The sequence below is a fragment of the Diadema antillarum genome, unplaced genomic scaffold (genome assembly GCF_040938485.1).
Source record: "Diadema antillarum isolate AM-2024a unplaced genomic scaffold, OU_Dant_1.0 seq00000189_RagTag, whole genome shotgun sequence".
In the NCBI taxonomy this organism is placed as follows: Eukaryota; Metazoa; Echinodermata; class Echinoidea; order Diadematoida; family Diadematidae; genus Diadema; species Diadema antillarum.
This window is the reverse complement of record NW_027271253.1, coordinates 203,143-216,725: the sequence shown is the minus strand read 5'-3', so window position 1 is coordinate 216,725 and position 13,583 is coordinate 203,143. Positions and strand designations below refer to the sequence as shown.

Genomic DNA, 13,583 nt, shown 5'->3' with positions numbered 1-13,583 from the left:
AACTTGAATGAGACAATATGAGAAAATGAAGTGAAAACCCCCCGTAAATCCCCAAATAGTATCATACAACAAAATATATTTTCAAAATGTTTTGCATTCTGTTGATATTAGACTGCGTAATTACCTTACTGCTATAGTTGGATGAAGTCAATCTGAAATACGTGTATTAAAGGTCGTGTTTACCTTTGGGAGCAGTAATAAAAAAACCCCCAAGATATTACATACACTATGTGTAGGTCTGTTGTATTACAAAACACCCTATCATAACATTTTCACTATAAAGCATAAAATATAAGGAGATATCAGTATTTTTCTCATTATACCATAACTGTATTGATAGACGTTTAGTCTGGAGACATTTTAATTATAACTATTGTTCACATTTTGTGTATTTCAATATACTTAACATGGAGGATTCAATAATCTTTACATTTGTTTTTTTTTATATCCCTAACTCGCATTTCAGAACTGTTTTAAAGCACTAATGCTTGGTTCTTGTTTCATCTGCAAATGGTAAATTAGGCCTTTAACACTTTTTAGAGAACACTGCATTGTTTTTTCGCGTAGTGAAGGAATTTACAAAAAAAAATATGAAAGAACAGATGAATCTCAAAGTCAGGTGAACAATGGAAATATACGTTAGTCTCAAATGTTTTGCGCTCTGCTAGCTTGTCAGTGTATTACTGTTTGTGACATTGAGGTCGTTCCCATGATTTACATTTAATACCAACGTCACGGTCCGGATACACTCATGGAACACACTTCCTGAGGAATTGAAACAATGTGCCTCCTTGTTTTCATTCAAAGCAAACTTAAAGAAGCACATTTTATTACAGTATACTTCAAATACGAACTAAAAACTAATAATTTATATGACTATAATGTTGGTCTCCCGATAGCAACATCGCATATCGTCCCCTCTTCCAGCAAACCAATTCTATTCAAATTCATGAATTTCTTCCGTCGAGATGTTTTCATTGCAACTGATTGACAAATTGTCCTACATCGACGTAAATAAGCACTGAATTGATCAGTGTTTAGTAGTAGCCATGATAAAAAAAATCATGGGCGTACATACTCGAGCAGGATTCGAACCTACGACCTCCTGATCATCGGACAGGCGTCATCTCCACTAGACCACCGAGCTTTCGCCCGAAAGCAAGTGTTGGTTCTAATCCTTATAGCATGCAGCGGGTACTGCTTTGTTATTCAAATTCATGAATTTCTTCCGTCGAGATGTTTTCATTGCAACTGATTGACAAATTGCCCTACATCGACGTAAATAAGCACTGAATTGATCAGTGTTTAGTAGTAGCCATGATAAGAAATCATGGGCGTACATACTCGAGCAGGATTCGAACCTACGACCTCCTGATCACCGGACAGGCGTCATCTCCACTAGACCACCGAGCTTTCGCCCGAAAGCAAGTGTTGGTTCTAATCCTTATAGCATGCAGCGGGTACTGCTTTGTAGGTTCGAATCCTGCTCGAGTATGTACGCCCATGATTTTTTATCATGGCTACTACTAAACACTGATCAATTCAGTGCTTATTTACGTCGATGTAGGGCAATTTGTCAATCAGTTGCAAAACCAATTCTATTATTCTAAATTCCAGCCTATCTGCCCTTGTGCACTTTCAAGCACTTGCACGCACAATCACCACCATCACACATCAGAGTTTATTTTCCCCTGCTATCTTCGCTGCAGAATTTGTATTGTTACGAATCTAGTACGTCCCTACCTTTTCCTCGGGCCGGCCATCTTTTCAAGCAATGCTTACAATGGCGGCCCTCTGCATAATCGCTTCTTAAATTGTTGTTGTAATCCCCGCTGCATAGACATGCATATTGTATATCATAATATTATTAATTTCCTTTTATATCGTTGTTTATGCAAGTCAAACGACTCTGTTTTGAATTTACTTTGTATATTTCCCCACATGTTCATGATTATGTAACTTATATGTATATTGATTTGCTGATTGAGTCATTGATTTGCAGAAAATAAAGTATCTATAAAAAAAAACTTGAAATGTCACTACTTCATTAGTTAAAGAACATTGGTCAGTTTAATAGGAGTCCATCCTTGTTTTGATGTATCACGTTATTGTTTGTTTTCTGTAGGTTTTAAAATCTTGGTGTGTTTTTGTTTGTTTGTTTGTTTGTTTATCTGAAAATACCGAAATATCGAATTGTAAATAATAACAAACCCAAGTGATGTTAGATCTCCCAGGAGGTATCTTTAATTATAATGGTCACTTTTTGTTTATGAGTATTGTGTACTTATATTTCTGCATGTTTTTATGAACTATCTTATCGTATATCATGTGCTTTCTATGAAGCGAATTAAAGGATACGATGATGTTTGTTTTGTTTTGTTATGTTTTGTTTTGTTTTGTGTGTGTGTGTGTGTGTGTGTGTTTTACTTTGCCCAGGAATCTGATTAAACATGCAGAGAAGATAACCCGAGGGAAGAAAATCTGCAGAATCTTTGTCCCATTATGTGGAAAGTCTGCAGACATGAGATGGTGAGTTTCTTGTGTGTGTGTGTGTGTGTGTGTGTGTGTGTGTGTGTGTGTGTGGGTGTGTGTGCAATGTGCGTGTGAGTGTTTTCTTTGAGATCATTATAGGGCAACATTGTGCTGTCAAAAGGGCCAAACTTGACGTTACATCGAACGGACAAAGGACTAGGAGTTCAAAGGACAAAATTAATGTCGTAACGAATTTGATTATGAATTGAGTTAAAGACAAAAAGAAATCGAATACACCAAGAAAAAGATACCGAAGAATGAATACAATGATGCACCATTAGGTCTTCTACCACCCAACGCCAAATCAGCTATGTAGTGATAAGACATATGTCTTCCAATTCATTTTGAGCCAAACGGGTTATCGTCCTATTCCCCTCTGTCATGGCATTCAAAAACAAAACGGATGTAACATCAATTTATTCCAATGCTTTTCCTTACACGTAGAATAATAATAATGATAGCAATTATTTAACATTGTACAAATTCTCAAGCGCAAATATTGGTAATCAGTCGCTTAAAAGTATATTGTATGTATATTGGGAACATGATATATCATGCTCGCAAAAAAAAAAAAAACAGCATAGGAATAAGAATGCCTTGTTTGAGAGATAACTGGTTTTTTTTTCTATGGAGAGACTATTCTTATTGTTTACAGATTATTAGTTGACTTACACCAGAACCTAAACTGGCTTGAAAGATGGATACAAGCTCTGAAAAAATGTGGCAAAGCTTGTACCTCCATGAAGTCATTTGAAAAAGCGCATTGTTTCCTTTAATTAGTATTAATTTGCTGATCTTTCTTTTTTTTTTCGTCAGGTTGTGGGAACAAGGCCATTTCGTTGTTGGTGTAGAGATCAGCAGGAAGGCAATAACTGAGTTCTTCCTGGACCAAAGTATAGACTACAGTGTGTCAGATATCCCCACGGTTATGAACGGAAAACTGTATCAGGTTTGACAGTATGATAAATTATTGTATATAATCGCTTTATTGTTAAAGGGATCATATTATAGTTTTGGGTGAGACCTAACTTCATAAGCAGGTCTGTAATTTTTTTTTTACTGTGAGATAATGAAAAACCTCTTATGAAACATGAAAGAGCAATGAAATGAGTCCAACGTTTATTTGATGAAAATTGTTTGTTGTTGTTGTTTGGAGGGGGTTAATATCCAAAATAAAGCGACCCACTTTTTATGTTATGATCGCTTTGTTTTACTTTGTCTTTGGATGTTTCAGCCATTCCAAAACCGATTTTCATAAAATGAACTTTGAATTCCTCTTAAGATGGTATTTTCTGTGCTATTTCATTAGTGATTTCTTGGTATCTTGCAAATAGTTAAAAGCCTAATCCTCATCTCCACCAATACCATATCTTCCCTATTTTTTTTTAAAGCAGTTAATTTACGCGGAACAACTCGATGAAAGAAAAACAAAACAAAACAAAGCCGCGATTTTTTTTTTCATTTTATCCTCGATTTCATAAACTTATCATTTGTTCTTCTTTTTAGGGTGGGGTATTAAAAAAACAGATCGGTCTCCTTTTTTTTTTTCATTTCCCCCGATTTTTGCCCTCATAGCGCAACTGCTGCTTCCCGAAAAAAAAAAAGAAAAGGGGTTCGCATTCTAGGCTCACATTCCTACAACGCCATCAACGATGAAATATTAGTATGCTCTCTCATAGACTGTATACTGTGTGGAAAGCTGCACGGACGAGGGCGCATTATGTAAAAGGAGTACAGTTGGCAAAGGGTCTAGAAATCAGACTAATGTTAGATTTACTGTATGCATTTATGACGGCTAAAGAAGCACACGATTACCTATGAAGGTTAGAAAAAAAAAAGACCGATGAAGAAGAGGTTATTTCCATCCATCCGGGCAGAATTTCGTTATAGCCTCTTGACTATGACAACTGACAAATGTATTGTGTGGTTTGTCTGGGATGTCTTTATCTGTCATGTATAGAATCATGATTTCTATATTGTTTGATTGTTTTCTGGAATTTCTTTATCAACTTCTTACAAGAAAATCGGTACAGACATAGATTACTGATACATGCAATAGAATGACAACAAATGAAATGATTTCAGCAAATTTGTCTGCCCTCATCGACTAGGAATTTCAGTCTACATGTATTTCGTTTCAGATTCTTATACTTCAAACTGTTACACCATGTTTTCAGCACTCACACATGAGTGCATTCGACAACATTTTTTTTTTTTAATTTGAAAATGTTTTTCTTTTGTATACAGAGCAAGGATCTGAGGATAACGATCTACCAGTGTGATTTGTTTGTACTCAACAGGTATTAAAGAATTTTTAAAATATTGCATTCCAGTAAATGTTCTGCCTATCATTTGCAGCCATTTATCTTTTAGACAATGTAATATACAGAGACGTAATTTGAAGTGCACTCAACAAAAACTGTGCTTTTATTTGATGTTCTCGTTTTCAGTGCATTTAAGTTATGTTTTGTTATTTAACATCCCTCTCATACTCAAGTCTGTCAATAAAAATCTCTCAATATAAAGAAGACAATCTGGTGTAGACGTCTAATATGATGTATCGACTACACGTGAATATTGGTATTCTCATCCATATGTCCATTATATTATTACGCAGCCTCACTGCTCATAATATCATTTCTAAGTTGGTACGCTTGTGAATTGTGAGGTAATGGTAAGCATATAACACTATTCGAAACACTATAACCGTGTTGCAGCTTTTGCATTCCTAAATACCCCATACACCTTATTTTCGGAACATTTTTTTCATCAAGAAAACTATCAAAGTGAATGATTAGATTGAACAAAAAACGAAATCAAATTACATCGTCATCAGCTGGTAGTCGAGATGATTCTACATAAGTCATTATTATAGTGGTAGCGGTATATAGTAAATATAGTTGTAATATCACTACTTTACTATGGCGTAAGGATCATGACAAGCCGCCGTGGAAATAGCAGCATGATTGATATTGTATAAACTGGCGCAATTAATGTTAGAGGCTTTCATATCTCAACCTTTTGTATACTTATGCGCAACAAAAATGTAAACGATGTTTTCTCTTTTATTTATAGTGAACATTTAGGAATATTTGATGCTGTTTGGGACTGCGGATCAATGGTCGCCATAAATCCAAGCGAACGAATAAGGTAATTAATTCTACACAGTACACATCAATTTTTATAACGGAAATCAATAAGATTATTTTGATCAAAAAAGATGTAGAAAGATTATGTACTTACGTTGGATTCCATTTATCAAAACAAAAGCCATTTCTTATGTCAGTATACCTAATTCGTATTCATTGCGGATATTATTCTCCGAAACCATACTCCGTTCTGGAAACACAATTCCCATTCCTGTATAGGAAAACAAACCGATATTCATATTAGTACATACTGGAAGCAGATTAAGAATTCTACCCAGATAGAGTGCATCAGTGGCGGATCCAATCGGGAGCTCCCCCCCCCTTTTTTTTGGATAAAACAAAAGAAATAAAAAAAAATGGGGGAGGGGGGGGGCGTCCGCCCACCTTTAATTTTGTTAAAGGGGCCCCTCTTCACGGAATTCCTGGATCCGCCCCTTGTGCATGGACACAATCATACAGAAGTCTGTTGTCAGATGTTTGTTTTTGTGGAATTTAGTTGATATTAGATCATGACAGCTATATGATTTTTTCCTAAAGTGACCCACTGCAATAGTACCCTGCAAATTCTGTTTAAATTCAGATACACCAAGTTGATCAAGTCTATACTCCTGAGGGAAGGGAGAGTCTTGTTGGAATCTTACCTGTTCGACCCGACGGGGTACGCACGAAAGAGTAAGTTACTATATTAGACGATGACTTGTATACTTTAAAGGAAACCAAAACCAAAGAGAAATGGGGATTGAGTGGAAGCAGCAACATTAGTAGAACATATCAGTGAAAGTTTGAGGAAAATCAGACAATCGATGCGAAAGTTATGAGTTTTTAAAGTTTTGGTGTTGGAACCGCTGGACGAGGAGACTATCACCAGAAGTTATGACGTATGTTAGGACAACAATGTAAAGAAAATATAAAGGGAGTTCCACAAAATTCACTTTTCTAGCATAATGAAAGAGTATTTGACTACCCGCTTTCAGAAAGCAGGGGGAATAACTGCTACCCTTAACATTATGTCAGTTTCAAGTTGATGGTATAATAAAAATGTGTAATTTTCATGAAAAATGAATTTTTGTGGAATTCCCTTTATTTTTTCTTTATAAATTTTGTTGTCCACAAATGACTTCATAACCTCTAGCAGGCTCCTCATCCAGCGGTTCCAGCACCAAAAAGTTTGCATCGATTCTCCAATTTCCCTCAATTTTTCACTAATGTGTTCTACTAATGTTGCTGCTTTCACTCAATCCACATTTCTCTTGGGGTTTTGGTTTCTTCTGAAGTATTTCATTTATGACATTTCCTGAAAATCACGGTTGTATTACTATTATAACATAATAGATACGCGATGGACAATCTTATTGTAATGGTAAAGTGAGGCACCTAAAAGAGGCGCCAGAGGCTGTTTAATGATATGTGAAACGTACCTGTCAGATATGGGGCTTTTCCCTAAGTTCTAACGACATTCTGGCTTTTCGTGTCTATTTGTATCTTTTGTGTAATGAGATCATGCAAATTGTATTCTCGTATATTTTATGCATGATGTACTGTCCTGGCAAGATTCAGCATTCTCATTTTGCAATGCATGCATTTGACACCAGAATTAAAACTTTTTTCCCTCTTTGGAACGTGCTCCTAAAGGCAAGGAGGCATAAACCCATTCTCTTACATGCTAATTCTATGTATAACTATAATAACGCTGAACAAATCTCGACATCAACGAATCTCATACTGAAAATATTACACAGTACATACCAAAGATATAAATATCAGTTAGGCGTCTTTGGTACATACCCTATGCTTTCATTCTGGTGTTTTATATACTTGCAGGTCGTGCTCCATTTTGTCTTCCTCTGAGTCAAGTTCAAACTTTATTTGGTAAGCGTCATGTTATCCATTTGTAAAATATATTTTGTGGGGAATCTGTTTAATGTATGAAACTTGCAGACGTGTATGCGTCCGTTTCATCAGCCTCAACCACAAAGAGGAAGAGTTATTCTTAGATAAGTTGGACAGTGTGATGTTATCATTATTTGTCAGACATGACCAGCTTAAAACGTAGTTTGCTACAACGAGATCCGTTAATAGCGAGAACATCTTCCGTGATTAGAAATGATAAAAATCATTACTACTGCATTGACTGTGATGTTTCAACGTTCTTCTGTAAATACATTTCTAGACAATTGATAAATTTAAAAAAAAGCCCGGGGATGTCGTATCGTAAAAAGGATTACCAATCGCTCCCTTCACACCTTCTCAGAATATCGATTTTATATTACAATGCACTCCCGTTATAACGAACACGGTTATAACGAAATGCCGGTTACAACGAAGTAAGGACTCAGGCCGCACCATTATCCGCTGTATGCATTTCTATTGTTTATTTGTTCGTTTATAACGAAACTTCGATCAACGAAAGAAAACTACCTTTTCCGCGGACTTCGTTCAACGGGAGTCAACTGTATACATTGTACCTATATGTCCTGCAGTCTTTTTACCCTCTCAGTTTGGAGTGTGCATCATAACTTTGAAATATTTCGTTCCTTTTACATTTCGTTTCATAATACATTTGTATGTCGCATCGAAATCCAAGGTTCAGACTGTGTGGTGGAACTGCTGTGTACGAAGGACGCACTCAACGACCACTACAAACAACAAGGTCTCCAGTCCCTGGAAATAGCAATGATCCTTGTCTGTTTCAAAGCCATATGTAGTTACACCCGATTATAGCTCCGGATATAATGCCGAAGCGTTATATCTATTGTAATGCGCATTGCTTTGTACGTTTTACTGGCCATATAGAAAGCACCTTGAAAGATCACTCATTCCATGACTTTGTCTTTTCCATATAGGCCCTAAAGACATGAGGGATTAGGGCCTATTGCTTTTTTCTCGTGATGTACTAGTATGGCTTGTTGTCACCTGCCAATATGGCGTCTTGTCAAGGATTAACATAACGACCACCACAGACAACAAGGTCTGAAGTCCCTGGAAATAACATTACGGTCCTTGAATATTTTGAAACCACAATGTAGCAAGAACCCATAATAGCTCCAGCTTATTTATACCGAATTAATGCATCCGTAACCATGGTAACATACAATACAGTACCTTGTACCTTTTACTTGCCATATTATAGCCCCGGGATTATAGCAAGTACTTCCAGTGTCACTCATTCTCTGAATGTTTCTTCGCATTGTTTTACCTTAGTGTTAAGTTCTTACCACTTGGCACTAAGGCGCCTTGTGAAGGAAAATAGTGCCTCGTTATGGCGTACTGCTGATATAGAACACCCGCTCTGACGAAAAAAAGAATGTGGTTCGCACTATAAAAGGCTAGAGGAAATCCACCCCAAAATAAATAAACTTTAAAAGAGAAAAATATTTCCTACAGAACGAAACAAAATGACCCAAATCGGATAAGAAATAACTGAAAGATTTAAAAATTCCACATTTTTTTTTGGAAAACATTTCTAGGCCGGTCCTCATGAACATTCAAATGAGTGAGTTGATGATGTCGTACCATTGCAATTTTTCATGTATGCTATGTATAGAAATACGGAAAATTGTTATTTTTAGGTAATACAAGTAAAAACATGTTTTCATAGAAGATATATCAGAGTTAACATTTGGTTGTTGTTTTTTGTTTTGGGTGGTTTTAAGGCAAGTTCTACATGTATGCAGCTCAAATATGAAATTTTTGCCATTTCTGTATGTCAGCTGAATAAGAAATTGCGAGAGCATGACATCGTCAACTTGCTCACATTTTCATTAGGACTGGTTAAAAAATGCCCCCCCCCCAAAAAAAAAAAAAAAAAAAGAAAAAAAAGAAAAGAAAAGTGAAATTTCAAAATGTCATATCTTAATTCCTTATTTCTTATCCGATTTATGTCATTTTCGACTCATTCTGTAGGGAATATTTTTCTTTCTTTTGAAATTTATTAATTTTGGGGTGGATTTCTTTTAAGCCTTCTGAGTTAGATCTAAGAAGGCCTCCATGATATGACGCCAGCCACCACTCATCTAAACTATTAAAATGACAAATATTCTGGATGAAGACCAGCCACAATTACCGTATAAAGGTATTTCCCTTATTGTTCCATTAACATTGCACATATTATGCAACATACGCACATGTATACACAGACGCAGACACAGACAGACAGACAGAAACACACACACACACACACACACGCACACACACATGCAGTTACATTGCATAAGGGTATTAATCATGCAGTCTGCGTCAGGACGAGTGGCATCTTGAATGGAAAGAAATTCGTCATTAGCTCTTGCTCAGATCAGTGAATATAATATGCATGTCTTGTATGTGTATAAAGGAACGATTATTTTTGAAATGAAAAATAATGATAGTGTAGATCGGGAGGTGAATTGTACCATTTTTATGTTATAACTCTAATTGTGATTACGAAATAAGGTCTTACAATTTATAGTCGATTTTAATTTGTTTTGATAGGTCTTAATTCTGACTTTCAATTGCAGTCTGACAGAACAAAATATTTTTTCAAGCACTAATACTATAGTAGATAATAATAAACAATATAAACAATATTTTAATGTTTGTATTTTACGAACAAATTTATGGAAATGAATATTGTATTATTCCTTCCAAATCAAGTGCAAGAAAGTGCAAAAAAAAAAGTTATAGAAAAGTAAAAGTAATAGAACGAGATTTGTTAGAGGGCTCCTAACTGGTAATACGGTGCCCATAATTATTATGACACGCGTATATTTACACTTTCGTCGGATTCTACGTCGAAAAAGTACAACAACGGATCATACCCGCACTCACACATTGCATATCATCGAAAGAAAGCAAAAACAAACGACAACCGAAAATAAATCCATGCTATAAGGGAAACCTTGTTCATGGTTAATCGTAGACGGAATCTTTGTCCATTGTGGTAGATTTTAAACGATGTTACAATAATATCGAACGTCCTATTTGGGGCAATCACCGTTTCTCACTGTGGTATTATAGCTACATTTTTTTTTTTTGTGTGTGTGTGTGTGTAAGTTTGTAGTTATGTCTTTCTTGTTGATGGAGGTCAATTTATTCACTCCTGAGTTGAAACTTTTGATTCAATTTTTACGAAATAAGAATGCATTAACAACATTCAAGAAGTGAATCAAAAATTTTTTATTCGTTTAACTTTTTATTTGTATATTATAGATAGATGCATTAATTCTGAGAGATGATATTCACCACAAATGATAGAAATACATTGCCGAGATAAAACATAAAACACGATTAGATACGAGGGCGTGTTTTTCTATCCTTGCTATTGCCTATAGTATCACATGTTACTAAGTTTCAACGCAAATCTATAGCTATTAAACTTGCTTGGTGACATAAGATCTCTAATTATTGTAAAGTTGAATCGTTCTAATTTTATCTTTTATCATTATCTTCTGTATGCAGTGTTCCGTCATTCACAGTAATGTTCGTTTGTAATTTTACGCTTCGGCTGTCTTGTCAGAAAAAAGAAATATGCATGCATATACATGACGATGTATATATATATATATATATATATATATATATATATATTCTGTCGATGTGGCACTCGCGAATAACTACACTGCAAAAAGTCCGGTGTTAAATAGTGAACACCGAGCTGGTGTTAAATTTTCGGTGCTCATTTATGGTGTTAAATTAACACCAACGGGTGTAATTTCCAAATTTCAAACTGTTTTTTGAAGAGTTTCTTAGTAACTGCACTTCTTGTTGATTTTTAATTCAAACAAGACGATCAAGAATTTTACATTAAAATACTCGATTTTTGAAAAAAATGTGAAAATAAATTTACACCAAAGTAACACCAGCTGGTGTGGTCTCTTATTGAAGCTGGACGGGTATTAAACCATTGATATTAACACCAACAAATATCAAATCAACACCATGTGGTGTCATTTTTGAATTAACACCAGTACAGTGTCAAAATAACACCAGGTACAGTGTCAAATTAACACCACGAAGTGTCACGTGAACACTTTTCAACACCATCACAGTGCATTTTTAACACCTGTGGGTGTGGTCCTTTATTGAAGTTTGATCGGTGTTAGATTTAACACCCGTGGTGTTAAATCTAACACCGATGTTGTTACAGTGTATCTATTGGAAGGAAAGAAATCAGGACATGTGCTGTTCTTTTTGTCGGAATCATCAAAGGCACTGAGGTAAATTGACGGAAAATAAATTCGATTGATTTTCAAGACAGCAGCAAAATACAAAACCATAAACATTCAAACTTGATATGTCTATTCTATTTATCAAGAGGTCATGGAATGCATCTATACATCATGACTCTTCTCCGTTAATTACTACTTATGAATACTATTTCCTCTCAGACTCTTTGAATAAAACTATTTTTGGGGGTAATTCTTTGACTATCTTTGCAATTCGTGTAATGCCATTCCGTCTATACAATCTTAGCAAAATCATCAAAGGATTTTTTTTTCTTTCTAACCAACTCAGGATTTCCCGGGTTTTTTCCTCTTTCTTTTCTCTGTTTAGAAACCCACTATGAAAAAAAAAAATTATTGCACATCGACAACGTTAAACTTTCGGCTTTGTACCTATTCAGACTCCTATAAGGTACACATGGAAAGGTGGATTGTGCCTGGGTTATTATTGTTACTATAACTACTACTAACAATAATGACACTAAACAAAATGATTCTGTTTAAGTAACCAAAGGTAAAAAAACCATATTTTAAGTTTAAATTCACCATTCGAGAATAAGGAATGTCATGACAGACACGCCTAAGATTTAAAGAATCTATCGGTGAAAAATATAGCAGTGAAATGACGTGATGTTGTAATTTACCATTAGTGCATTAAACAATTGTTAAAGACATATCGATGTACTTGCTTTCTTCTATATCACATATGCATGCGTTTGTTAAACGTACTTACGAAAAGTTGAATCTTTCTTGTACTAACGGTTCTGATTACAAAATACGTTATTAACATTAGCGCACTAATAATGTGCAACAAGGTATGTGTATCCCATTCTTCCCATTTATCACCACGCTAGTAATTAATGCGAAACTCGGCGTTTTTCAATGAGTACAGATGTAATCGTTGTGTAAATACATAAACGTGTATTGGAATTGTAATCATTTGTAAACAGTTCATGTATACATGTATCATGTACGACATGTTATATATATATATATATATATATATATATATATATATATTTATTTATACTCTCTAAAAGAAAATAGAGTGAAAATATTCACTCCTAAAAGAGTGAATACAAAAAAAGAGTGAATTTAGAGTGAAATTGGAGTGAATTTTGAGTGAAAATGTTCATTTTCACTCGTTTTAGAGTGACGTCAGGGATCACTCCAAAATCTTCAAGTGATCCCTGAGGTCACTCCAAAATGAGTGAAAATGAACATTTTCACTCAAAATTTACTCCAATTTCACTCTAAATTCACTCTTTTTTGTATTCACTCTTTTAAGAGTGAATATTTTCACTCGATTTTTTTAGAGAGTACAATGTATATATATATATATGTATATAATATGTATATTTATATATCTTATGTATATATATATATATATATATATATATATATATGTGTGTGTGTGTGTGTGTGTAACTTGGAATGTCAAGTGTCAAATATCCAGTTTTACTTTTTGTTTCTAATGAATAGTATATCACTCATTATCACTTATTATGTAGCATTACTCGAAACATGCATGTCAGAAACAAGTGGCGGAATGTTTATTTTTTAATGTTTGAATGTGGAAGAATAAAGATTGAAAATAAAATTAACCCTCTGCTCATGACAATTGATATTATTCTTACTAAGATAAACTATTATCACATATGGGGCCTATACAAAATCAACATTGTTCACACGTTCCTCCAGTAAC

At 34.8% G+C, this 13,583-nt stretch overlaps 1 long non-coding RNA gene and 1 other non-coding gene across 2 annotated transcripts; one reads left to right on the top strand and one right to left on the bottom strand.

Moving 5' to 3' along the window:
• Nucleotides 1-1,074: 1,074 nt before the first annotated feature.
• On the bottom strand, nucleotides 1,075-1,147 carry Trnai-gau (transfer RNA isoleucine (anticodon GAU)). The gene has a single exon. It is a non-coding gene; the product is annotated as a tRNA-Ile (tRNA).
• A 5,126-nt stretch (nucleotides 1,148-6,273) lies between these two features.
• LOC139728644 (uncharacterized) lies at nucleotides 6,274-9,022 on the top strand. Its single transcript, XR_011710821.1, has 3 exons — nucleotides 6,274-6,353; nucleotides 7,503-7,550; nucleotides 8,266-9,022. It is a non-coding gene; the product is annotated as an uncharacterized lncRNA (long non-coding RNA).
• The last annotated feature ends 4,561 nt before the right edge of the window (nucleotides 9,023-13,583 follow it).